Here is a 25,783-nt window from a genome sequence, read left to right as displayed (position 1 = left end):
ATTGGCACTGCAAACACAAAGTCGACAAGGGATTCGAATAAGAAAGCCCGTAAGACTTCAAATCAAATAGCAAATCAAGAAATTCTTGCTTCGGAAGTAAATGCCGTATCTACGGATAAAGGCAAAAATTCCAATCAACCAGGAAGCAAGAAGAAGCAAAACAAAGGGAAGAAGAAGAAACAGGGTGAGTCATCCCCTCAAAAAACTTCTTCAAACCCTCCTGGGCAAGGGAAACAAATTTATGCGTGTCAGATATGTGATGAAGAGGATCATTTGACAAGGAATTGTCCGTTCAAAGCTGAGTTAAAGAGGTTCTTTAAAAGTTCCCAAACTTCAGCTGTGTTAACTGATCCATTTCCCAACCCAGGTCAAAATATGGTTGATAGTGGAAATGCTTCCCCGTCACAAGTGCTTATGTTGTCGGTCTCTAAGCAAAATGATGCTTTGATCTCGACAAGGAGTAAAGATTACGGGAATCCACAGGTGTCGAACGACAAAGGTAAAGATCAACCTAGTAGTTCGACAACAACTTCGGCAGAAGTTGTACCCCCCATCACGCATGAGTTAACAATAAAACCGCCAAAGGGAGTAGTACACAAGTCGACATTTAATCCTCGCGCCAGGGCGGCGCAGCATTATAACATAGTGGAAGATTTGGCCCAATCGCCATCCGCTATGTCGACTCTTGAGGTACTGCAAAATTGCCCATCCCAAAGGCAGGCGTTGTTATCAGCAATTGGTGGAGTGGATCCTAAAGATTCCAATCTTGTATCCTTTGATCACAAAGGATATGATCCTCAGTTACCAGCTCAACTAGCTTTCCTTATTCAAGTGAAAGCACTCAACAAAACTGTTCACAGAACAATTATTGATGAGGGGGCATCGACATGTATCATGTCGATGAGTTGCTGGAAAACTCTCGGACCTCCAACCTTGTCGCGATCTTCGACGACATTAAAAGCATTCTACGGTAGGACATACACGCCGTACAATATCCTAAATAACTTGAAGGTTGAACTAGGAGGAAAAACAGTGGAAATTGATGTTGAAGTCATTGATGGCAATCTTGACTATAACATCCTACTGGGAAGACCATGGATATATGCCATGGCGGCTGTAGTGTCGACTTATTTTAGGAAGATCGCATTCCCGTTTGAAGGAGGGATTATGGTCGTCGACCAACAGAACTTCCTCCCTAATGGTTCACAAGTTACAGGAAGCATTCCCATGATCCATGGGAGCGACCATTCAATTCAAGATATCGAAGTAGGCCTATTGAAAGACCCCACAATGATGGGAGCTTTCGCGTTGCCACATCCTATCCATGTAGGGAATATCCCGTTTGTAGCAACATGCAACATGGTATCTTCTTTGAAGGTCGCAGAAGACGAAGTCGTCATGGATCATCAGATGGTTTTGCCACCAAGCCCCATAGAAATATTGTAGCAATCAATGTTTCAGGCATGGAAGGTGAACCCAAGTCAACGCTCGTCAAGCATCTGGGTAGATAGGTCTGGAGAATATGGTACCCCATTAGATCCTTGGTCAAAAGTTCATGGGACTGACGAAGGAATCTTACAATCAATGTTGATTGAGGGGGCACCATGGAATGATCACCACCATCGTTCCCTTCTTCCGGAGTGTGAAGAAGATACTCAACACGACCTATACCACCCTTCAGTGTTTGAATTCCTAACAAATACTGTAAATACGGTGGATTCCGAGCGAAACCTATCCAATATTGAAGAGACTATAGCCATAAATATCTCGACAAAGCCTGATGTTGTAGAGAATATTCATGTCGGCAAAAGTTGTTCCCCTTCAGAACTGGAAATATATGGTGCTCTCTTTCGCGAGTTTAGAGATGTCTTTGCATGGTCATATGATGAAATGCCAGGCATTGACTCGAGTATCGTTGAACATGAAATTAAAATGTATCCTGATGTCAAACCAGTAAGACAACGGCTTCGACAGGTACACCCTAAGAAAGCCGCTGCCATTAAGGCAGAAGTTGAGAAACTTCTCCATGCTGGATTCATCTACCCGGTTCCTCTAACCGATTGGGTATCGAATATCGTCCCTGTTATGAAAAAACAAGGAACGATAAGAGTGTGCGTTGACTATAGGGATGTAAACCAAGCTTGTCCAAAGGACAACTACCCTACACCCTTCATCGACCAGATAATTGATGAATGCGCCGGATGTGAAATATTTTCCTTTATGGATGGATTTTCCGGGTATAATCAAATAAATATCCGCCCACAAGACCAGTCTAAGACTGCATTTATTTGTCCTTGGGGCACATTCGCTTATCGAAAATTACCCTTTGGTTTAAAGAACGCAGGGGCGACATTTCAGAGGGCAATGAATTATGCCTTCCATGACATCAAGAACATCGTTCAACCATATCTCGACGATCTTCCGGCTCATTCGCGAAAGCGGACTGATCATCCGCAGCATTTGAGAGCGATATTTCTACGTTGCCGACACTACAAGATAAGACTCAATCCACACAAGTGTGTGTTTTGCGTCGGTTCTGGTCGTTTACTTGGCTTTGTAGTCTCTAAGGATGGGATTCGTCTCGACCCCTGTAAGGTTCAGGCAATCATTAATTTGCCTCCACCTTCAAATTTACTTCAGATTCATAAACTCCAAGGGAAAGCAAACTTTCTGAGGAGGTTCATTCCAAATTACGCAGAACTTGCCAAAGGTTACACTCATCTTTTGAAAAAGGATGTACCTTTTGTCTGGGACCAGGTCGCGCAAGCTTCCTTTGAGGCTCTGAAAGATTCTCTAGTAAGAGCGTCATTAATGTACGCCCCAGACTATCAAAGAGATTTTAACCTGTATCTAGCTGCAGCAGATACAACCATTGCGATGGTTTTAGTGCAAGAAGTCGATGGAATTGAACATCCTATCTATTATTTAAGTAAGTAAAAACTTAAATGATACAGAAAGTAAATATTCCTATGTTGAAAAACTAGCGCTTGCTGCTGTTCAAGCGATTCAAAGGTTTCGACATTATGTCCTCTTTAGGAAAACTACCATTCTATCAGATTGCAACCCCATGACGTATATACTGTCGCGACAGTTGCTGGGGGGAAAATATTCAAAATGGATAGCGATCCTTCAAGAGTTTGATCTGGATTTTGTAAAATCCAAATCGAAGAAAGCTCTAGTTTTCGCGGAATTATTGTGCGATCTCCCATCGTCGTCCAACGATGAAACATCGGAAGAGTCAATCGTGGATGAAAATTTGTTTCTGATATCTACAAGCGATGAATGGTATGGAGCTATCATAGTTTATCTCCAAACCCAAAAGTTCAGGCCTAATACCTCACACTCGGAACATAAATGTATACGATACCAATCTAAAGACTACATGATCGTCGGTGATACGCTTTACCATCGTGGTATCGATACAGTTCTGAGGAGGTGCCTTACCCATGAGGAGGCCGAGAAAGCCCTGAATGATTGCCATTCAGGCGCGTGCGGGGGGCATCAATCTGGATATGCAACAGCACAAAGAATCTTACGAGCAGGATACTTTTGGCCAACCATGTTCAAAGATTGCATAATCGCAGTCAGAAGTTGCCACGCCTATCAGATTTTTGATAGCAAAACCAGAAGACCACCCGCACCTTTACAGCCAATAGTTGTTGTTGGGCCTTTCGCCAAATGGGGCATCGATTTCATGCAATGTAACCCCACCTCGACCGGGGGGCATGGGTATATTATAGTCATCGTTGACTATTTTACCAAATGGGCCGAGGCGAAGCCTACATTGGATAACACTGGTGAAACAGCTGCCCTTTTCTTTTTCAATCATGTAGTCGCCAGGTTCGGTGTACCGCAGGCTATAGTTACAGATCATGGATCGCATTTTCGCAATCACATGATGGTTGAATTAGCTGCCAAGCTAGGGCTATCTCACGACAGCTCTACCCCATATTATCCACAAGCCAACGGACAAGTTGAGGCAATCAACAAAGTCCTTAAGCGTATGTTGCAGAGGATGATCGGGGTTCACAAAAGAAGATGGCACCTAATCCTGTACTCAGCCTTGTGGGCTTACCGAACATCGGTAAAAAATGCCACTGGGTTCACACCGTTTCAGCTGGTGTATGGCCTGGAGGCGGTCTTACCGATCCAGTGCGAAATTTCGTCGCTTAAACTCGCAATTGACCTCCTCCCCAGAACTTCAGAAGAAGAGGCCCGTTTCTTGGAGTTAATCCAGTTGGATGAAACCCGTCGTGACGCCGCTCTGGCCAACGAAGCCCATAAGAAACGAGTCAAGGCGCAGTTCGACAAGAATGTCAAACCTCGTGTCTTCTCTGAAGGTGACTTGGTCTTGCTTTACGACCAAGAATCCGACAAGTTGGGAGCAGGAAAATTTAATTCTTTATGGATGGGTCCCTATATTGTTAAACGAGCGTTAGCAAAAGGAGCCTACGAGTTAATGGATTATGACGGAATACCACTGGCGCAACCCCGCAACGGGTTGTACCTCAAGCGTTACTATGCTTAAATAGTGACCAATATGCATGCGCCTCGATTTGTGCTAGGGGCATGCAAACAAAGTCGAGCAGTTTTAGCACATAGTTCATGCTCGTTAAAAAATAAACGCAAGAATCGAGCAATTTTAGCATAAAGTTCATGCTCGTTAAAAAATAAACGCAAGGTTCGAGCAGTTTTAACGCGGTCTTCATGCTCGTTAAAAAATAATTTAAAGCAGTGAGCAATGTTTCCTCCAGAGTTTAAGCTCATTTTTATCTAAAAAAGAACCTATCCTGGTAAATAACCTTGGTGATCGTAATTTTATCCGCCATAAAAAGCCTTGGTCGTGTTTGCACCCGCCACCTCCACCGTCATTTGGCCGATCGTTAACCTCCATATGATTGTTTACCCATTTTGAGGAACAGCTGCGAAGAGTGATTTCACCTAGCCATCCTTGTGACACTGCCGTGATTGGAAAATTCCAACCTGTACCTGGAATCTGCTGCTATCCCTGTTTATCACTCGTTCCTCAAAAGACGAGTCTTCTTTGAGCTCTTTTCATCTGACTCGTAAAATATGAAAAGTTTGCCGAGTTTTGGCCTTCCAGCTCGTTAAAATGACCGGAAGAGCTATCCCTCCTCTAGATTTTAATCTTTTTGGACCTGAGGGATTATTGCACAAAAAGATCGAGCGCTTGTTTTGTTCGGCTCGTTAAAAGTACCGAAAACTCATCCCTTCTGTATTGTTTTATACTTTTTCGGACGTAAGGGATTAGATGACGAAAAAGGAATTTTGGAGTTAACTTTCTGTACCTTTTCAGACTCTCTAAAAATGAAAAGGACCGAGTTTTCCTTGTCGTTAGACTCGTTAAAATGATTAAATAGCGACAAACTTGTCTTTAGACGAGAACGAGTTTCCCTATCACTAGGCTTGTTAAAACATAGCGATGGGCTTGCCCGAAGGGCAGGTTATAGAACAAGCATATGTTATCCTCCTCAAGCTTGACAAAAATAAAGAGGTACTGGTCAGAAATGACTGGGGAAAAATTGGGAGAACCTCAAAGCTTTAACGGTAGCAAGTCACTCTTGAACATGACACTTTTCCTCCGTACCACATTGGGTTGGGTTGTTTCATTCACCGGTCTCATCACCATGGTCCTCGCCAAACCATCCATTTGGGGTAATGCTACCGATCCATCGCATCAGTGTCGTTATATGTTCAAGAGATGTCGTTCAGAAAGAGTCAACCATGTCCCATCCACTACCATACATTATCCTTCATCCATCCATGATCGCCACCCTGAATCATATGTCACAGTTTGTTTTCACCTCCACTAAAATCATTAGCTCCGTTTCGTGTCACTGATGTGGGATTCATTAAGGCCCTCCTTTGACGGATCGCTTCTTGTCGACTTCAGCTCATTATCCAAGAAGTTGATCTAGGAACAACCCCTTCAGTACTTTGAAGCTTGCATGCCTCAATGGCAAGTTTCTCACTTCCGGCGACAGGTATACATCAATGACCTTCGACCAGAAGATTTTGCGTGGCGTTCGACGCCAAGTCCTTTATTCACGCCACGTGAATTGTACTGCAGTACCTTGAGGGTCATTATCATTATCGGTGATTCCTCTCGCGCTTGTTAACGGTTTTCATTATTGACCGGTAATCAAGCGATGTCTTTCCATGTTCGACTTCAGCGCAATTCTCACATGGATCGACTTGTACTTAGAGTGTAGATCGAACGAGTTTGAAGACCCCGGATCTAGTTTCATCCATCCGGGCTGCGATATATATTCAGGAAATATAAAAGCATTTGTCATGTACAGCATTGCAGCAGATGATCATCCTATTCAAAGGATGATAATTTCAGCAGAGAATTATCAGTCTACCATCAGACGATCGTCTGTTCTATGTACCAAAATGTATTTATAAAGCTGAGCATGGGAATGCCCGCCTTAGCTAGATCAGGAAAGCAGAATGAAAAATAATGTATTGTATTGTATTTTATTACAGGTCACCTCTCAGCGATTGAATGAACTTCGGATCCTCTGGATAAAGCATTTCACCCGATAAACGACCTCATACTTTAGGGGGCAACTGTTATAGACATTTTTGTGCCTTACATCATGAAGCATGAAATGTCCATAATCAAAGGGATCCAAAGTCCCTAAACATGTTGTTCTTACCCCTAGAGGAACAAGGTCAGCAAACCACAGCACTTCAAATCAGTTCTCCACCTGAAAACACTAAAAAACAAGCAATTTCGGGATCATGTGAACTGCTCCACTGAGCATCTGCGCTGAATGTCAACTGCTCCACTCTGTACCTACGCTGAATGTCAACAGTAATGAAGGCTACCTGCGCTGGGCGAGATTGGCCAAGTGGCACAGTCATTCTGCAAGGTGTCAAATGCCCAGGAAGCTTCTAAAATGACACTTGGATCAGGGAATTCGCCCAGTGATGAGTAAGAGGTTCTTAAACTCCAAGTGGAAGCAAGGATCTCCAAGTGGACTCAAGAACTGAAGTATAACTGAAGTGGGAGATGACACTAGTCAGCTTCATGTCAGTCTCAAGTTGACTCATCCTTTCTCCAAATCTCCTATATATAGAGCTCTCTCATGAGGTCTAGGGAGGCTGGAATTTTGTGAAAGCAAGGAAGTGCTGTTGGTTTGAGTTTAGAGCTATTGGGTGATTGCTTTGAAGGAGGTGAAGAGGAGATTTCTTTCTGCTGGGAGGTGTTGCTGGATTGGGCCTTTTATGGTTGTAACACTCTCAGAACTTTACTTCTTCCATTAATAAAGCATTTGAGGTTCTTCTATATGCATGTGTTTCAATGATGTATTGTTGTACTTGTGTATTTGATTTATTCTAATCCTTGAATCAGTTATGAATGTATGCTTCTTGTAGTTTCCCTCTCTTGCCTTTTTGCAGGATCTTTGTGTAGCTGGGCCAGTGAAAGAGCAAGGAGCTGGGAGCAAGCAGCAAGGAGAGAAGACTGGATCAATCATTAGCGAAAGACATCGGTTGGTGGATCTCTTTCTCCACTATTTACTTTCATAAAGAAGAAATCTTAGATAGCTTTGCTTTCAGTTGTTGCTGAGGTACTATCACCCTTAGAGTGGGATAGGGTCATTCCGTGTCGGATACTTTTCCCTACAACACCTATAGCGCCATCTTTTTACCTATAGCACCCTAATAGATGGGCTCTGCAAGAGAGGAAAAACTCACGAGGCGTTTGGATTCATAGTTGTTATGCTGCAAAAGGGTCATGAGCCCAACACTATTACATTTACTACCCTCATGGAATGACATTGCAAAGGTAACCTCCAGGAGGCCAATCAACTACCATATTTTATGTTAAAAGAAGGGCATATCCCCAGTGTTATTGCATTTAATGCTTTAATCGATGATTTCTGTGAGGGAGATAAGTTGGAGGAGGCTATGAAGCTCTTCTAGGAAATGCCGGATAGAAACATATGCCTTGATGCTGTCCATATAATGTGCTTATTGATGGTTTCTGTAAGAGAGGCAAGTTGGAGGAGGCCAGGAAGCTCTTTCATGAAATGCCCAACATAAACATGTGCCCTAATGCAGTCACATATAATGCGTTTGTTGATTGTTTTTGTAAGGGAGGGAATTTGGAGGAGGCTATGAAGCTCTTTTATGAAATGTCCGACAAAAACATATGCCCTGATTCTGTCACAGACAGTGCGCTTATCGATGGTTTGTCACATACTGTGCACTTATTGATTATTATTATTGTAAGGGAGTCAAGTTGGAGGAGGCTACCAAGCTCTTCTATGAAATGTCTCACAGAAACATGTCTTAATGTTGTTATATATGGTGCTCTAATAGATGGTTGACCCGAGAGACTCATTCTACAACCTAGTGTGAAAGTGATGTGTAAGTATGTCCATGCTCAATTTGGAGTTAACACGTGTCCCTCTTGAAATAAAAATAAAATATTCTCTATAGAAAAGAAATGTCAGCGAATCATAGTTGTCCAAGTGACCGAATCATAGTTGTCCAAGTGACCTGGTCCTAATATATTACACATTGTTTTTTTGGCACTCTAAAATAAGTTTGCATCTAAAGAAAAAATTGATCCCTCCCAGCTCATGTGAAATCCGTGCTTAAGATGGATCTATGCTGGTTTATGTAAAGGGGGCAAGTTGGAGGAGGCTAAAAAGCTCTTCTAAGAAATGCTCAACAGAAACATATTCCCCGATGCTGTCACATACCGTGTGCTTATCGATGGTTTCTGTAAGGTAGGCAAGTTGGAGGAGGCTACAAATCTCTTCTATAAAATGTCCGAGAAAAACATATGCCCAAATGCTCTCACACACAGTGCTTATCGATGGTTTCTGTAAGGGAGACAAATTGGAGACAAGTTGAAGGGGGCTAGGAAGTTCTTCTATGGAATGTGCAACAAGAACATATTCCCTAATGTGGTCACATATACTACATTTATTGATGGCCTCTTCAAGGAAGGACAATGGAAAGAGGATGCCAAAGTGCTTCATGAGATGTTGGAGAAGCGGAACAATCTGAATGTTATTACATACAATGTTCTCATCGTTGTTCTTTGCAAAGAAGGGAAGCTTCAAGAAGCTCTCCAATTGTTAGATGGTATGGTTGAAATAGGTGATCTACCTAATGATGTCACATATAATACACTTATTAGTAGTTTTGCAATTGCAAGGTGGGTAATCTAGACTCTAGAGAAAGCCAGGGAACTCCTTCAAGAGATGTTGGAGAAAGGTTTCCTGCCTAACCTAGGTCTCTTTACTACATTAATAGATGGACTCTGTAAGCATCAGAGGCAAGACAAAGCTTAACAGATCTTTATGATATTCAGTAGCAAGCTTCGAGCCTTGATGATGTTACATATAGCACATTGATGGATGGACTCTGCAATGTTGGTAATCTTAACAAGTCAAAGTTATACAACGTGATGAAAGAAGCAGTCCAAGAGGCATCATGACTACATTCACACCGTCATAGATGATTATGCAGGGAAGGCACACCCCAAGAGGACAATAGACCATTAAAAAAGGTTTGACATGACACTGACATGTTCTGCAGCAAACAACAGTTTTTGTAAAGATATTGTTGTAGCAATAAGTGACTTGCAATTGATGAAATGCAGGGTTGACTTTGGTAATAATGTATTAGCAAGTTATCTGAAACAGATTTGGAAATTCAGCGTAATGAAGTGATCTAAGTGGAATTCCCATCAGTACACCTGGTGTTTACTCTGAAAACACATTTCGTTAATGGTTTAGTGGGTTGCACATCCTGATTAAATATACCAGTTCATCAATCAAAAATGGAATTGGCTTTAACAGCTAGTGTGCTGCAACTTGCAACTGATGAAGTGCCCCAAGAAAATTTCAATGATATTTTTCACAATAATAATCTGGAATTGGTTTGATAAAATGGTTAGTGGCTTGTCATTGCCATTGATAGAGTATACCTTGTGAACTCCAATGGTGAGTTGCACTTAAATGGATTAACCCAGTTCTATGTCTTGAACTGAGGTTTGTTTGCTCTTTTGTAGTTTTCTTTGGAATGCCTCCTTTTTGTTATGTTTTCGACTCTTGAGATTGTGTAAAATATTTTTGTTTCATTCATTGAATTTCCAAACACCATATTTATCGAGTACTTTCTCCCATTATAGGATACAAAAGTAGTAATGATTGTCACAACATGTTTTAATTATAATGCATGTTTTTTAATTAGACACCTTGATTCTCTAGTTTCTGTATGTCTGTAGTGAACTTGCCGTAATCAGCTTGATCAACCAGCTTTCATGGGTATGCTTCTTGGAGGGAAATCGATTGGGGACCATTCCATTCTTTTAGGAAGCCCAAGAATGGCTAAGACAAAAACAATTTTCTTTGTTAATATTATTAGGGTGTTTCTCAATTTCTTGGCTTCTTTGATAGGATGAGTAGAGTGGTGGGGCCTTTGACTAAAAAGATTTATCTACCATGTGTTTAGTATTGGAAGAATGTTCAACGATGGTTGAATTTTTATTCAATAATGGTTTGTGTTAGATATATGCTCTTTTAGTTTGGTATAAAAGGAATGATTGGTTTGGCTTGTTACAATAAAATATTGCACCTTAATGCAAAGCCTCAGTGACAAAGACAATGAGTAACATGGGAGAGTTACTACTATCACCTCAACAACTACTGCTTTCATTTTAGTAATGGATGCTATAATGAATATAAAAATATAAATAACATTAAATAATAATTAATATAAAAAAATATTTTCTTAAATCATGGTGAATCAGTAACTTGTTGGAGTAATCTCGGGAAGCCCAGGATCAATCTTCAAGTTGCCACTATAACACCAAAGGTATATCCAACAACCCACAAGCTAGATATACTAATAACTTATGACTTAGCAAGAGTCGAGATACATCAAACTTCAGGCAGGGCTCTATCCCAGGGGTTGCCTACTCTTTGAGTGTAAGGATCTATGAAACGTTTTCCTTTTCCCTAGAGTTTCCAGAAATTCTTTTGCTCATTTACCCATTCAACAGTGCAATATAACATATTCCGTAATATTACTTTTTAACATAATATCATCATTCATTTAATGAGCAAACCCAATGTTTATTCAATCAAAGCTACCACCTTTTTCAAGTAATCAATCTCTAGAACAGATTCCAAAATTCAATAGGTTATATCCTATGTTGCATGAGTTTCTGGAACGTGGGAACGTTGGGAACTTGGGTGCGGGTGTCCGGAATGGCTAGAGGTTTCCCTAAAATTTACAAGAAATAGGGAGCGATAATATTACATCAGTAAAAAAAAAATATAAACCTAAAAAATATTTTTTTTAATTATATAATAATCAAAATATTCAAAAATTAAAATCAATTTAAATATATAAATAATAAATATATAAACTCTCTTATATATAAATATATTCTTTGGGTGTCTCTTTCCCTGAGTCTCTCCCTTTTATATATATAAAATGTCAAAGTTCATTATTAGTTCTCTGACATGTTTCTCTAGTTATTCTTAGGAGAAAAAACAACTCTAATGTTTAAGCATTCACTGTGAGATACAATATGCACACACAATTTTCTGTGATATATATATACATAAACAACAAAAGAAATACTCATAAGCATGACATCCCAGATATTGCCTTTACGTCGAGGTGCCACACGCTTCCTTAACCCATCAAGAGATTGCTCCAGTTTCTCAATTAAAGATATTAGTGTTAAGGATGTCTTTGGCCTTTCTTCTTGCAAAGGTTTCAACATAGGCTCATGTTTTGTGCGCAGTTCAACGTATTTCTCACCAGGATTTGTATTCCCCAACGTAAAGGAATGCCGGAACTCCAAAAAAACAGTGTTCAAAGCCCTGGGAACTTTCCCCAGCCCCCGCTGGGGAGGTAATGTTCATAGCTCCAGGGAGCACCAAAATCATTGCACTGACCGGATTTCCCTTCTTTTAGGAACGGTTCCGATGTAACAAAAGTTATGTCCAATGGATGGCTATATACCCTCAAATACACAGTGCACAACTCGGTGAGCTTAAGTCGATTGCAGATTCCAAGAATATTTTGGGATCCGACGGAGATGACTGCGCCTATGTCCATCGGATCCTGAAATATTCTGGGAATCTGCAATCGACTTAAGGATGGCCATACACACCTAAGGTCTCATTCAATATCTAATTAAAAAACTAAATACCTTTGTTCTCAAACTATCGGACGAATCAGTAATGACGTTGGGACCCACTCCTCTGCAATCTGCTTCAAGGCCCACACTACCTCAGAAGATTTCTGCTGCTATTCGGTTGATCTGGGCTCTCCTTAATCTTCGGTTATGCTTCAAAGCCCGCAATTGCTTAAGGAAGCAATACGCCTGGTTACAAGAGTCTCTTCCACACCGAATTATTTTGGACGATTGCTTCAGGAAATTCGAAATTTCCTGAATCAGTGATTTTCTGTCACAGACACGAACTCGGGAGACTCAACAGAAGATCGGGTCCGGTTTCTGATGTACATAGCTGCGGAGATCTGATTACAAGAAAACTAATCCAATGGGAAGACAACCGCTGTCTTGTTTTTTCTTGCTTCAAAATTCGATTCTATTCTATCCAGATTGTGTTTATTGCGTGAGGATAATTACTTCAACGTGCTAAAGCTTTGATGTAGGACGAAGACTCTGATACTTTGACGACAAACTAGAACAGTGATCCAAACAAGCGCAAAAATTCGTTATGACCCAATAGGGAATCAATCAATCCTTCGTTTTGTTTTTCAAATGCTTCATAACAAAGACCGATCCATAGAATGCGCTGTTCACTGGCAGAACAGAGTTTGGTTTTCAAGAAGTTGCTGCCTAGAACAGAGTTTAGTCCTCAAAGAAATATGCTGCCTCAGATAGAACCCTTGCCCAGAACAAAGAGGAATAATAAGAAGTTGTCAATTAGGGTATTGACAAGAAAGAAGTCTTAAAACCGAAAGCTGATGCTAAACAAATGTTAAAAAACAAATGAATTGATCCATACTTGATGATTCAAATGAATTCTACCTGGAGAAATAATAAGAAGTTGTCAACAAGGTGGAATCTTTCACCATCAAAATTGACAAGAAAGAAGTCTTAAAACCCTCAAAGCTAATGCTAAAAAACAAATGTTAAAAAACAAATGAATTGATCCATACTTGATGATTCAAATGAATTCTACCCTCTTGAATTTATAGATTTTCTTTAGAGGATTGTCTCCTTAATTGATTGAGTGAAGTTCACTCAAAATCCCAACTTTGGGTTTCTTTCCCTAGCTGTCCCAAAACTTGCCTAGACATTGGATACTTTGGGGTTTTCTTTTTTATCAAGGACTATAGCCTACAGGATCGATAAGCTACTTCGTCTCAAGCAATTAGTTTCTTGAGAACATTACAATCCCCCTTCCTGACATTGCTTGTCCTCAAACAATGACAAGTCCACGAGATCGATGTACTACACCCACTGGAAAGTACTCTTGGGAATGTCCTGTAAATTTCGAGGCCTAGTCTGCTTTCTTGTGTCTGCTTACTAGAGGTTGCCTCTCAAGAAACTAGATGACTTTGAATGTGGACTGTAAGGTGTATATGATTGATTGGGAGAAGTCAAAGCCCTATCTTGGATCATATTGATTTCCTGCTACTGAAGTGTACTACCACTTGCTAAGATACTATCAAGGGAAAATCGTCACAACTGCATAGGCCATTTTTTAACTTCATCCCCACCTACTGTAAAAATTGCTTTCTGCCATTCTTGGCTTTCAAGTTCATAAAAGCACCCAATGCATGCAATCACAATAGTCCTTGGTCTGCAATGGCGACCTACATCAGGAGTTTTGCTAGCTTTGAGAATCGTTTCTGCCATGAGGACTTGTACAACAAACTTATATATACTCGACCCAAATGGAGTAGGAACACTTAAATGCACTATTTCCTCTAGGGTGGCAGCATGGTCTAGAATCTTCCCAATTTGACTATAATTTAACAACCTCCTTTCTCTACCTGAACTGTTAACTATTGCTTCAAGAGGACTGTAAACTTCGACAACAGTTAGTCAGAAGCTCTGTTTGCAGCTTCTTAATCTCAGGCCAAGTAATCTTGCAAGCTTGCAAAGATAAAGAGGTCAATTTTTTCAATGGCCTGAGATGTTGTAGATAAGTGTTTGAAACATTCAACGAGACAAGAGTAGTCATTCCTGAGATAAATTCTAAGGCACCATCAGTGAGTTAGAAGTTTTGTGATAAATTTAATGATGTCATTGAAGTGAGATCTTTGATATTCTTAACCCTTGCATCTGTAATACTTCCACCACGTAGCTCCAATGACTGAAGCTTCTTGGAGTATCTTAAACAACTTGTCCCATAATATTTTGGAATTTGACAACTAATTGTAAATGTTTAAGAATTGTATTTATTACCAAATTGGTTTTATACAAAAATAACAGTTACGGAGGAGGCTCCTATAAAATGATGAATGCCCAAACTATTGTAATAAGGAAAATCGTTATTGATTTAATAGAAAATCCAATTCCTTGCCTCGTGAATGTTTCCGTTTTACTACGTAAAAATATTATTTTTTTTACCCGTCTCTTTTATTCAATTTTTTTTTATGTAATTCTTGGTTTTTGGTTAATTAATGGTTTGGGCCAACAATTGGTATCAGAGCATTGAGATGAGTTGAGGAGTTGGTGTGAATATTGGGAGCCCGAGCCCTCGAAGAGCATAAGAAAAGGTGAAAGCATTGCGGCTGGGTCATTTCTGCGTGAAGAAGGGGAGACGCTGCATAAGAAAAGGTGAAAGCAACCCTCGAATATGCTACGTCTGGGTTATTTCTGTGTGGAGAAGGGCAGACGCTGCACAAGAAAAGGTGAAAGCATTTGGTAGAAATATGTTGAAAGCCGTTGCCGTTTCACTGCCTGACAGAGCAGATTACACCAGAGCTCGTGTATGTTGAAAGACGCTGCCATTTCACCACCTGACAGAGCAGATTACACCATAGCCCGTGTTCCACCATTTTTTTGTTGAAGAGGGGTTGCCGCCGAATGTGAGGGAGAAAACCGCACAGAGGCCGACTAATCTGATTATCGAGCCCGCCGTTTTTTCTTTTCAGAGGCTGCCGCCGAAAAAAATCAGAGGTCCGATGCAGAGGAGAAATCGTTAGAGGCCAGAGCAGCTAAATCTGTAAGTTGAAGAAAAATCAGAGGTATATTTAAAATAAAAATTAAATTCTGGTTTTTTTTTGGAGCAGACAGATTGGAAAATTGTAAGTTGAAGAAAACAAATCAGTTTTTTTTTTTTTTTTTTTTTTTTTTTTTTTTTTAATTCTGTTGAACATACGGTCTGAAGTTAAAAATAAATAAAAATACACATAAATTGCTATGTATTTGAGGCAGTCTCAGGATTTCTGAAATATTTTAAGAAAAGGGTTCATTGAAGAACAAAGGTTTTTTTTGTCAAGGAAACATAAATTAAAGGGAATTCTTCTAGAGAACTGTTATATATATATATATATATATATATATATATATATATATATATATATATATATATATATATATATATATATATATATATCTATCTATCTATATATATATATATATATATATATATATATATATATATATATATATCTATCTATCTATATATATATATATATATATATATATATATATATATATATATATATATATATATATCTATCTATCTATATATATATATATATATATATATATATATATATATATATATATATATATATATATATTAGTCAATTTGAAGATTTTTTTTTAGGAACAAAATTCTGAAATTGATTTTGTGGATAGAAAAATTTGAAAACCCTTGTTGGAAGAAGACAAATCAATTTTCTTGTTTAGAAACCCTAGTTGACACACTGAAACCTTAGGAGGAAAGAAATGGCCAAGATGACGAATGCAAAGTTCGAGGTGGAGAAATTCACCGGCAAGAACAACTTTGCTCTATGGAAACTAAAAGTTAGGGATTTGTTGGTGCAACAAGGGTTGCACAAAGCTTTAGACGGGGCAAATAAGAAACCTGCTAGGGACTGAGAGGACTTGGATGCTCGAGCTCTCAGTACCATCAGGTTATGCCTGGCGGATGAAGTTCTCTTCAACATTGTTGAAGAGAGTACAACGACAGGTTTATGGGAAAAACTGGAAAAACTATATATGACAAAGTTGTTAGCCAATAGAATTTATTTGAAAAAACAATTGTACAGTCTTAGGATGAAATAGGGTACAAAAGTTGCAGAACATTTAAATGTTTTTAATACACTTATATGCCAATTATTAGATATGAAAGTTAAAATTCAGGAAGAAGACAAAGCTATAACCTTGTTGTGTTCTTTGCTCGAGTCGTGGGGCCACTTCGTAACTTCAATCAGTTTGAGCACTACTGATTCTTTGAAATTTGAATAAGATGTGGGAGATCTCTTATCTGAAGAAGTATGGAGGAAATCCAATATTGAGACAATTGCACAAGAAGCCATGATACCCAGAGGACGGTCAAAGGAGAGAGGAGAAAAAACAAGGGGGTCTTCCAGATCAAAATTAAAGGGAAAGAAGTGTAAGGCAAAATGTTGACATTGCAATAACATTGGACACTTCAAGAAAGACTGTTGGAAACGAAAAGAGTCTGATAGCCCAAAAAAGGAAGCAAATCAGGTTGATTTAGGTATGATAGACGAAGTTTTATCTGCTGAAGAATTATGTATGATAGATGAAACTTTCCCTATATGTAATATGATAGACAGAGTTTTATCTGCTGAAGAAATATGTATGATAGATGAAACTTTCCCTGTATGTAATGTCTCTCATGATTTTGAAAGTTGGCTATTAGACTCTGGTGCTTTTCATCACAAATGTCCACACAGAAATTGGTTTACTTCATATGAAGATGTAAATGGTAGTTCTGTGTTTATGGGTAATAATGTATCATGTGAGACTGTTGGGATGGGAAATATCAAGATTAAAATGTATGATAACATAGTTAGAACATTAACTAGTGTTAGACATGTACCTGATTTGAAGAAAAAATTGATTTCTTTGGGAGTGTTGGATTCAGATGGTTATAAGTTTACAGGTTAGAATGGAGTGCTAAAAGTCTCTAAAGGCGCCCTAGTTGTTATGAAAGCAAAAAAGGTTGGAAATCTTTATAGACTCAAAGGAAGTACTCAGGTTAGTGAAGCAGCGATTGTGTCAGAGAAAGAAGAAGAAGGTACTCGCCTATGGCATCAACGATTGGGTCACATGAGCGAGAAAGGTCTTCAGGTACTGATGAAACGTAAATCACTTCCTGTTTTGAAATCCTTGAAGTTGGATTTCTGTAAACATTGTGTGTATGGAAAACAGTGTAAACAGATATTTAAAATTGGAAGTCATAATAGTAAAGAAATTTGAGACTATATTCATCTGATCTGTTGGGACCATCTCCTGTTGTATCATATGGAGGTGCTCTATATTTTTTAACGTTTATTGATGATTTCTCTTGTAAAGTTTGGGTCTTTATGCTGAAAAAGAAAGTTGATGTATTCAATGTTTTTAAACAATTTAAAGCAATGGTAGAAAAAAGAATAGACAAATCAATTAAATGTTTAAGAACTGACAATGGTGGTGAATTTACTTCTCTAGAATTTGAACAATACTGTAAGGATGAAGGAATTGTTAGACACAAAATTGTTGTTTATACTCCTTAGCAAAATGGTGTTGCTGAATGTATGAATCAGACTCTTATGGAAAGAGCCAAAAGCATGATCAACAATGCTAACCTGCGAAAGGAGTTGTGGGCAGAAGCAGTGTCCACTGCTTGTTATTTAGTTAATAGATCACCTTTAGTAGCAATTAATTGTAAAATTCCTGAAGAAGTTTGGTCGGGTCAGTCTTGTGATTATTCACATTTAAGGATATTTGGTTGTGATGCTTATGCTCTTATTCCTAAAAATCAGCGTTCAAAATTAGATCCAAAATCAAAATGTTATGTCTTTGTTGGGTATGACTATGTGGTGAAAGGGTACAGGTTGTGGGATCCTATGTCACGGAAGATAGTAATTAGCATAGATGTAACATTTGATGAATCTTCTCTTTTAAAATCAAATTTTGAAAGGATTGAATAGGAACAGGTATCACCAAATCAACAAATTAAGTTGGAGGCTAGATCTTTCTTTGAAAGTTGAAAGGAAGGAGAGACTTCCGGAGGAAAAGGTGTTGACGATACAAAGGAAGCTGTTGAAGTTTCTGAACCAGTTCAGCAACCAGTCACTCTAAGAAGGTCTACAAGGGAAAGAAAAACTCCCAAAAGGTATGAGGATAATGCTTCATTTTTTGCTTTGATTACTGAAGATGGGGAACCTTCTTGTTATTAGGAAGCAGTAGATGATACATATAGCGAAAAATGGAAAACGACTATGGAAGAAGAAATGGATTCCTTAGCCAAGAACAATACCTGGGATCTCGTAGAACTCCCTGAAGGGAGAAGTGTTGTTGGATGCAAATGGATCTTCAAATTGAAACGAAAAGTTGACGGAAGTATCGAAAGGTATAAGGCGAGACTGGTAGCAAAAGGGTATTCTCAAGTTGAAGGTATCGACTTTCATGAGATTTTTCACCAGTTGTGAAACTTGTTTCTATTCATACTGTGTTGGAATTAACTGCATTACTTAACCTTGAGTTAGAATAGTTAGATGTTAAAACAACTTTTCTACATGGTGATTTGGATGAAGAGATATATATGGAACAGCTAGAAGGTTTTGTACAAGGTCACAACAAAAGATTAGTTTGCAAGCTCAGGAAATCATTGTATGGCCTGAGGCAGTCTCCCAAGCAATGGTACAAGAAGTTTGACTCCTTCATGGTGAGCCAAAACTTTATTAGAAGTGAGTATGATCATTGTGTATACTTCAAGAGTTTCAGTGGCATATTCATTATCTTAGTTTTGTATGTTGACGATATTCTTATTGCAAGCAAAAGCATGGAAGAGATCAACAGGTTAAAGGCTCAGCTCTCTAGGACGTTTGATATGAAGGATCTTGGAGCAGTAAAACATATCTTGGGCATGGAGATACATAGAGACAGGAAAAATGGTAAGCTTTGGTTATCACAGTAGAAGTATGTGGAAAGAGTACTTGAAAAGTTTAGTATGAACAGTGTGAAACCTGTTAATGTTCCATTAGCTTCCCATTTTAAGCTTTCTTCGGTTTTGAGTCCTAGAACTGATGAAGAAAAGAAGTATATGTCTCATGTACCATATGCAAATGCTGTAGGCAACTTAATGTATGCGATGGTATCTACAAGATTTGATATTTCACATGCAGTTGGAGTTGTCAGCAGGTTCATGGCAAATCCGGGTGAAGAACAATGGCGAGCAGTAAATGGGTGCTTCAATATTTAAGAGGCACAAGTGACCATTGCATCATCTTTAATGGTAGTGAAGGATCTATCTGCGGATATGTAGATCTTGATTATGCAGGTGATTTGGACAAAAAGAGATCTATCACAGGTTATGTCTTTACTCTTGCAGGTGGAGCAATTAGTTGGATGTCAAAGCTTCAAGAAACAGTTGCATTATCCACTATTGAAGCAGAATATATAGCTGCTTCAGATGCCAGTAAAGAAGCAATCTGGTTAAAGGGTCTACTTGATGAGATTGGAAGGACACAAGAGAAAGTGAATGTACTCTGTGACAGTCAAAGTGCTATTCACTTGGCTACAAATCCAGCTTATCACAGCAAGACCAAGCACATTGATGTAAGGTATCATTTTCTGAGACGTGATCGATGGCGGAAAAGTAGCTCTCAAGAAGGTCCATACACGGGAGAATTGTGCAGACATATTCACGAAGCCAGTTACAGTAGAGAAGCTGCGATGGTGTTTAGCTTCTCTTGGCTTGCAGAAGAGATGATGAATGGGCATGGGCAAGGGATTAGGAAAATTGTTGTCAAGGTGGAGTTTGTTGGAATTTGACAACTAATTGTAAATATGTGTAAGAATTGTATTTACTGCCAAGTTGGTTTTATACCGAAACAACAGTTATGTAACGGAGGAGGCTCCTATAAAATGATGAATGCCCGAACTATTGTAATAAGGAGAATCATTGTTGGTTTAATAGAAAATCCAATCCCTTGCCCCGTGGATGTTTCCTTGACACCCTGTCAAGGTTTTACCACGTAAAAATCTTGTGTTTTTTACCTGTGTCTTTCATTCAGTTTCATTTATATAATTCTTGGTTCTTGGTTAATTAACTGTTTGGGCCAACATAATCTGTAATACGGGCTTCAAAAATATCCAGATGTGTCAAGCCAGTTAGACTTGTAAGAGAATACACTCCACTGCCTGTAACTTGTATGTCCAGATTCAGAGGTTTAAGCGTTGTCAATCCAGATAGCTTTTGCAAGCCAATATCAGTTACTTGGGTGAATGACAGGTTCAAACTTTCCAAATTTCGTAAGCCTGCCAAATGCTGGAGTCCATTGCTGCCAACTTTAGAGCCTGACAAATCCAAGTTCACCAGAGAAGTAAGCCTTCTCAAACATTCCACTCCCTTGTCTCCAACTCTACAGGAATCCAAATTTAAGTTCTCCAAGTTTGTCAAGCCTTTAAGATGTATTAGGCCAACATGTGTAATATTGTTATAGGCCATGTTCATAGTCTTTAAATTTAGGAGTCCTTCAAGCTTTTGGCAAGACTTTATGTTGAGATACGTCAAAGCAACAAGACCTGAAATTGTATCCATGCATGCCACAATCTTCGGACAACCATCCATGTTGAGTAAAGAAAGTTTTTTCAGACCTTTCAAAGAAACGATGCTTGAATCAGTGACTGTACTTCGAGAAATTTGCAGCTCCTTCAAGTTTGTAAGCCTAGCCAGAGACTTGATATTTTAGTTCTTTATATAATTGCACCATCCAATATTCAATGCTTCTAATTTTGTAAGCCCTTTTAGAGGCAGTGATCCACCATGAGTCCCTGAGCACATCTCCAGGTCCAGGCTTGTCAAGTTCACAACACCAGTTAAGGCACGCAAGCCAAAATTGATTATTGCATTGCTCTTTTTAAAACTAAGTGAAGTCAAGTTTGTAAGACCTGTGGCATATTCTTGTCCAGCATCAGAAATACATTAACAATAGTTAAGATTCAGATACTGAAATTTAGACAATTTTGCAATCGTGAAAGTCCTGAATATGTCATGTCTGAACTAGAAATATCAACCGCGAGGAGAGACGGTCCCTGTGTTGAAGGAATTTTAAGCCAAATATCTTCCACACCAGGGTATTCTTCCAAAAAAACATCCTGAAGATTACAGTCTTGAAATGCTTGGAGTGAAGTTCTTGTGATAACTTGAGTACGAACCAACTCATTAAAAATATTTTGACTCACATCTCCAGGAAGCATATTAAAAGAGTCATATCTGCTAATACTCTCGCAGATTTTTTGAATGGACAACTCTAGAAAAGGAGGAGCTTTCCCATGTTCTTTGCCAATGTCCACTGTTATACACGAGCTCATTGGCTATCTAAGGTTGATTCTTCTACTAGGCCTGCACGAACCACCTTGTTGGAGGTCTTCTACACTGCCTTTCTCTTCTTCTTGAACAAGCTCCACCCATGAATTCTAAGTGAATATTCTCTCGAAATTGTTTTCTCCCCTTTTTTTAAAATAGGTTTAGTGAGAGATTGTCAAACACAATGCATCATACCATGTTTATCTTGAGTGTGCATGGCTTCCTATGAGTTTTGTCAGGCCAGGCAGTAACTCTCCAAGGGCAGAAAAACTGATTGGTGTGTTTATTTCATAGGTATGTTATTGTTTTATACATTAGGAGTGATTGTTCAGTTCATCTTCCGATGACTGTTCACATTCCTGATTTATTTATGTTACAAATTCCCCAATCATGAGGATTAGGTGTCAACATTCCCCCCCTTAATCTGAAGGGATGTGGTGAGTCCAAACATCATTCTGAATCGTTCAAGCTTTTCCTTTCCAAGTGCTTTGGTGAAGATGTCTGCAACTTGCTCATTTGTGGAACAATGACGGAGATGGATTGTTTTGGCCTCAACATGATGTCGAATAAGATGATATTTAGTATTGATATGCTTTGTTCGATCATGGAACTTTGGATTCTTGGCCAACTTTATTGCAGAGATGTTATCAATCATGAGTGGAGTTGATTGTACTTGTTTTACCTGCAAATCTTCAAGAATTTTCCTGAGCCACACAATTTCTTTCGTTGCTTCAGCTGCTGCCACGTATTCTGCTTCAGTTGTGGAATCTGCTGGAACTGATTGTTTGCGTGATCTCCAGGAGAAAACTCCTGATCCAAGACTCATAGCATATCCTGAAGTAGATACCCCAGTTTCTTTGTCTCCATCGAAGTCTGAATCAGAGTATCCAATCAAGCTGAAGTCGCCCACCTGTGTATACTTGATTCCAAGGTCTTGAGTTCCCTTCAAGTACCTTAGAACTCATTTTGCAGCAGACCAGTGTCCCTCACAAGGTTTTTGCATGAACCTGGAGAGGATTCCAACAGTAAATGAAATGTCTGGTCTGGTAGTAGTGAGGTAGATGAGACTTCCTACAAGCTGTCTATACTTTGTTGCATCCTCAAATTCATTTCCTTCAATAGATGTGAGCTTTAAGTTTTGTTCCATTGGAGTAGAAAGAGGATTGCACTCTGTCATGCCAAATCTGTTTAACAAATCTCCAATGTATTTCTTTCGAGAAAGAAATATGGATTTTGGATGTTGGGTTACTTCAATGCCAAGATAGTAATGAACATAGCCCAAATCAGTCATTTCAAAACTTTTCCCTAATTCCTTCTTTATGGATGCAATGTAGCTTTCATTGTTCCTTGTCATTAAAAGATCATCTACATATACCACAAGATACACAACTGTTTTGCCAACTTTCTTGACAAATAAAGTTGCATCATCAAGATCAAAATGATTGAAGTTGAGTTTCAGAAGATGCTCAGTTAGTTTTTCATACCAGGCTCGCGGTGCTTGTTTGAGGCCATACAAGGACTTCTCAAGTTTGCATACTTTATGTTCATGTCCTTTCACAGCAAATCCTTCAGGCTGCGACATAAAAACATTTTCTTTTAGATCTCCATTCAAGAATGCAGTTTTTACATCCATTTGATGGACTTTCCAACCGTTCTGAGCAGCTAGTGCAAAGAGTGTCCGGATGGTGGCCCATTTTGCTGTGGGGGAAAAAGTTTCCTCATAATCGACTCCTTCCTTCTGTGCAAAGCCTTTTGCCACAAGCCTAGCTTTGTGCTTGTCAAGTGAGCCATCAGCTTTGTACTTGTTCTTGTAGACCCACTTGCAGCCAATTGGTTTGGTTCCAAATGGAGGATCAACCAGCTTCCAAGTGCCATTCTTTATGAGGGCATCATACTCCTTTTTCATCGCTTCTTTCCATTCATCATGAGAAGCAACTTCTTTGAAGGAAGTTGGTTCAAAATCTGTGGACAAGTTCAATTCACAATCATAAGTAACATCCATATCAACAGGTGAATTAGAGTCATCTACATCACCTCCATTTTGTCAGTTTGAATTTCTGGTTCCTGTTTTTCCAATTTCATCAGGACGAACACTTTCAAGTGTCTTTGTTAGCCACTTTGGGGCACCTTTCTGAGATGGTCCAGGCTGCTCTGTTGATTGAGTTGGGACTGAATTAAGATTGAGTCTCCCAATTCTATCAATTACATCACTTAAAGCATCATCCGTTGTTGGAGTTTCATGCAAAGGAGATTGTTCTTCAGAAGAAGATTCCACATGTTGTTCTAGTATAGGAATCCCCCCTTCAAGATGTGGAATCTGATTATCAAATTCTTGAAATGATTTCGTTTTTGCGAATCTATCCAAGCGATCAAGTTCCCGCTCAACAACATTTTCAGATTTGGATGATTCAAGAAAAATGACATCTCTAGATACAACAAACTTTTTATTTACTTCATCATAGAGGCGGTATGCTTTAGAGGTGTTTGAATACCCCAAGAAGATACACTTACGACTTCTAGCACCAAGTTTGTTTCTATGTACCTTTGGTATCAAAGCATAACAGGTGGAACCAAAGATCCTGAGATGTTTTACCGAAGGAACATGTCCATACCACAATTCATAAGGAGTCTTGTTTCTTATAGCATTAGATGGACATCTATTCTTTATATATGTAGCACATAGAACAACATCAACCCAAAACATTATCTTTACATTTTTGAAGAAAAGCATGGATCGTACCATATTCAAAATTGTTCTATTCATTCTTTCTGCTACACCATTCTGTTGGGGATTATAAGGTACAGTTGTTTGATGTTTGATCCCATGTTGGCGAAGATAGTTTTCAAATTCATTTGATGTGTATTCTTTTCCATTATAAGTGCGAATAGACCCAATATGAGATTGTGCATCATTTTCAATCCATTTATGAAAATTCTTGAATGTTTGAAAAGCATCAGATTTGTTCTTCAATAAATAAACCCAACACATTCTGGTGTAATCATCAATAAAGGTCATGATATATTTATTTCCATTTGCAGAAGGAACGGGCATTGGACCACATAAATCAGAATGAATGAGTTCAAGCTTCCTATGTGCTCTTGAATGTGAATCATGAAAAGACTGTTTGCTATGCTTTCCTAGAATGCAAGCATCACATTGCTTATGTTTCCTAGGAATTGTAGGCAAACCAGCAACACCATTTTTCTTCAATAAGTGGAGACTGTCATAGTTTAAATGTCCAAATCTAGCATGCCATAATAAACTTGATGGAAGTGTACCTTCTTCATGATGAGAAATATATGAGAAATGTTGTGCATGAGCAGAGGTTCCTTGCAGTTTGAGAAGTCTTTCTTCTTCTATTCCCCTCATGACAAGTGAGTGGTCAGATGCTTTTCTTACCTCAAGCTTGCCATCAAACATATGAATGGAGTGACCTTACTGGCGGATGTGGACCAAGGACAACAAGTTTCTCTTGAGCTGTGGGAGATATAGAACATGATCCAGAAGAAAGTCTGGAAGACTAGGCAGTTTAAGCCTGATTGTGCCAAGCCCTGATGGCTTGATTTTTGACTGATCTGCAAAGTATACTGCTCCATCAACATTGTCAGTGAAATCTTCAAAAAAAATCTTTCCTATGAGTCATATGACAGGTTGCTCCTGAATCAAGCAACCAATCATTTTTCGAAGAAGCAAGTGAAGCATTAAACAAATCTTCATTTACTCCAATGTTACATTGTGCCTCAATATAGTGAGTGGATTTAGGTGCTTTACCTTTGTCTGTATCATCAGTTTTACCTTTCTGCTAGTTTCTTTTCTGCTCAATTTTGTCCCATGGTAGCTTGCATGTAGAAGCATCATGTGATCCATTTCGTTTGCAGCGAATGCAATGCAGATCTGCTTTGTCTCCTTGAGAATGTCTGCCCCCCTACCTCTGAAGTATCTTCCTTTTCCTCTTCGTCCACCTCTTCCTCTTGTAGAATCTTGAGCAGGATGCTTTTCTTTATGAGCAAGGCAAACAATCTCTTCAGAAGATTCAGGGACTGTCTTCTTTCCAAAGGCTTTCTCTCTTTCAGCAAACTTTTTCACAAGAGAGTCAAAGATCATATCTTTAAGATTTCCATTTGCTTGTAAAGACTAAAGATAATTGGAGTAAGTAGGATAGAGTTCCTTGAGAAAAGCAATAAGAGGGATATCCAGCTCAACCTTAGTGGATTTGATATCATGCATTATGGATTTTACTTCA

At 38.9% G+C, this 25,783-nt stretch overlaps 1 pseudogene; it reads right to left on the bottom strand.

Annotated features, from left to right (window-relative positions):
* Positions 1-20,276: 20,276 nt before the first annotated feature.
* LOC149242392 (uncharacterized) lies at positions 20,277-21,544 on the bottom strand (annotated as a pseudogene).
* Between the last annotated feature and the right edge of the window lie 4,239 nt (positions 21,545-25,783).

Source organism: Pinus tabuliformis, chromosome 8 (genome assembly GCF_031772625.1).
Source record: "Pinus tabuliformis cultivar Carrire ecotype Pingquan chromosome 8, CPIR1, whole genome shotgun sequence".
NCBI classification, from domain to species: domain Eukaryota; kingdom Viridiplantae; phylum Streptophyta; class Pinopsida; order Pinales; family Pinaceae; genus Pinus; species Pinus tabuliformis.
The sequence above is the reverse complement of the archived record's forward strand: the minus strand, read 5'-3'. Positions and strand labels throughout refer to the sequence as shown.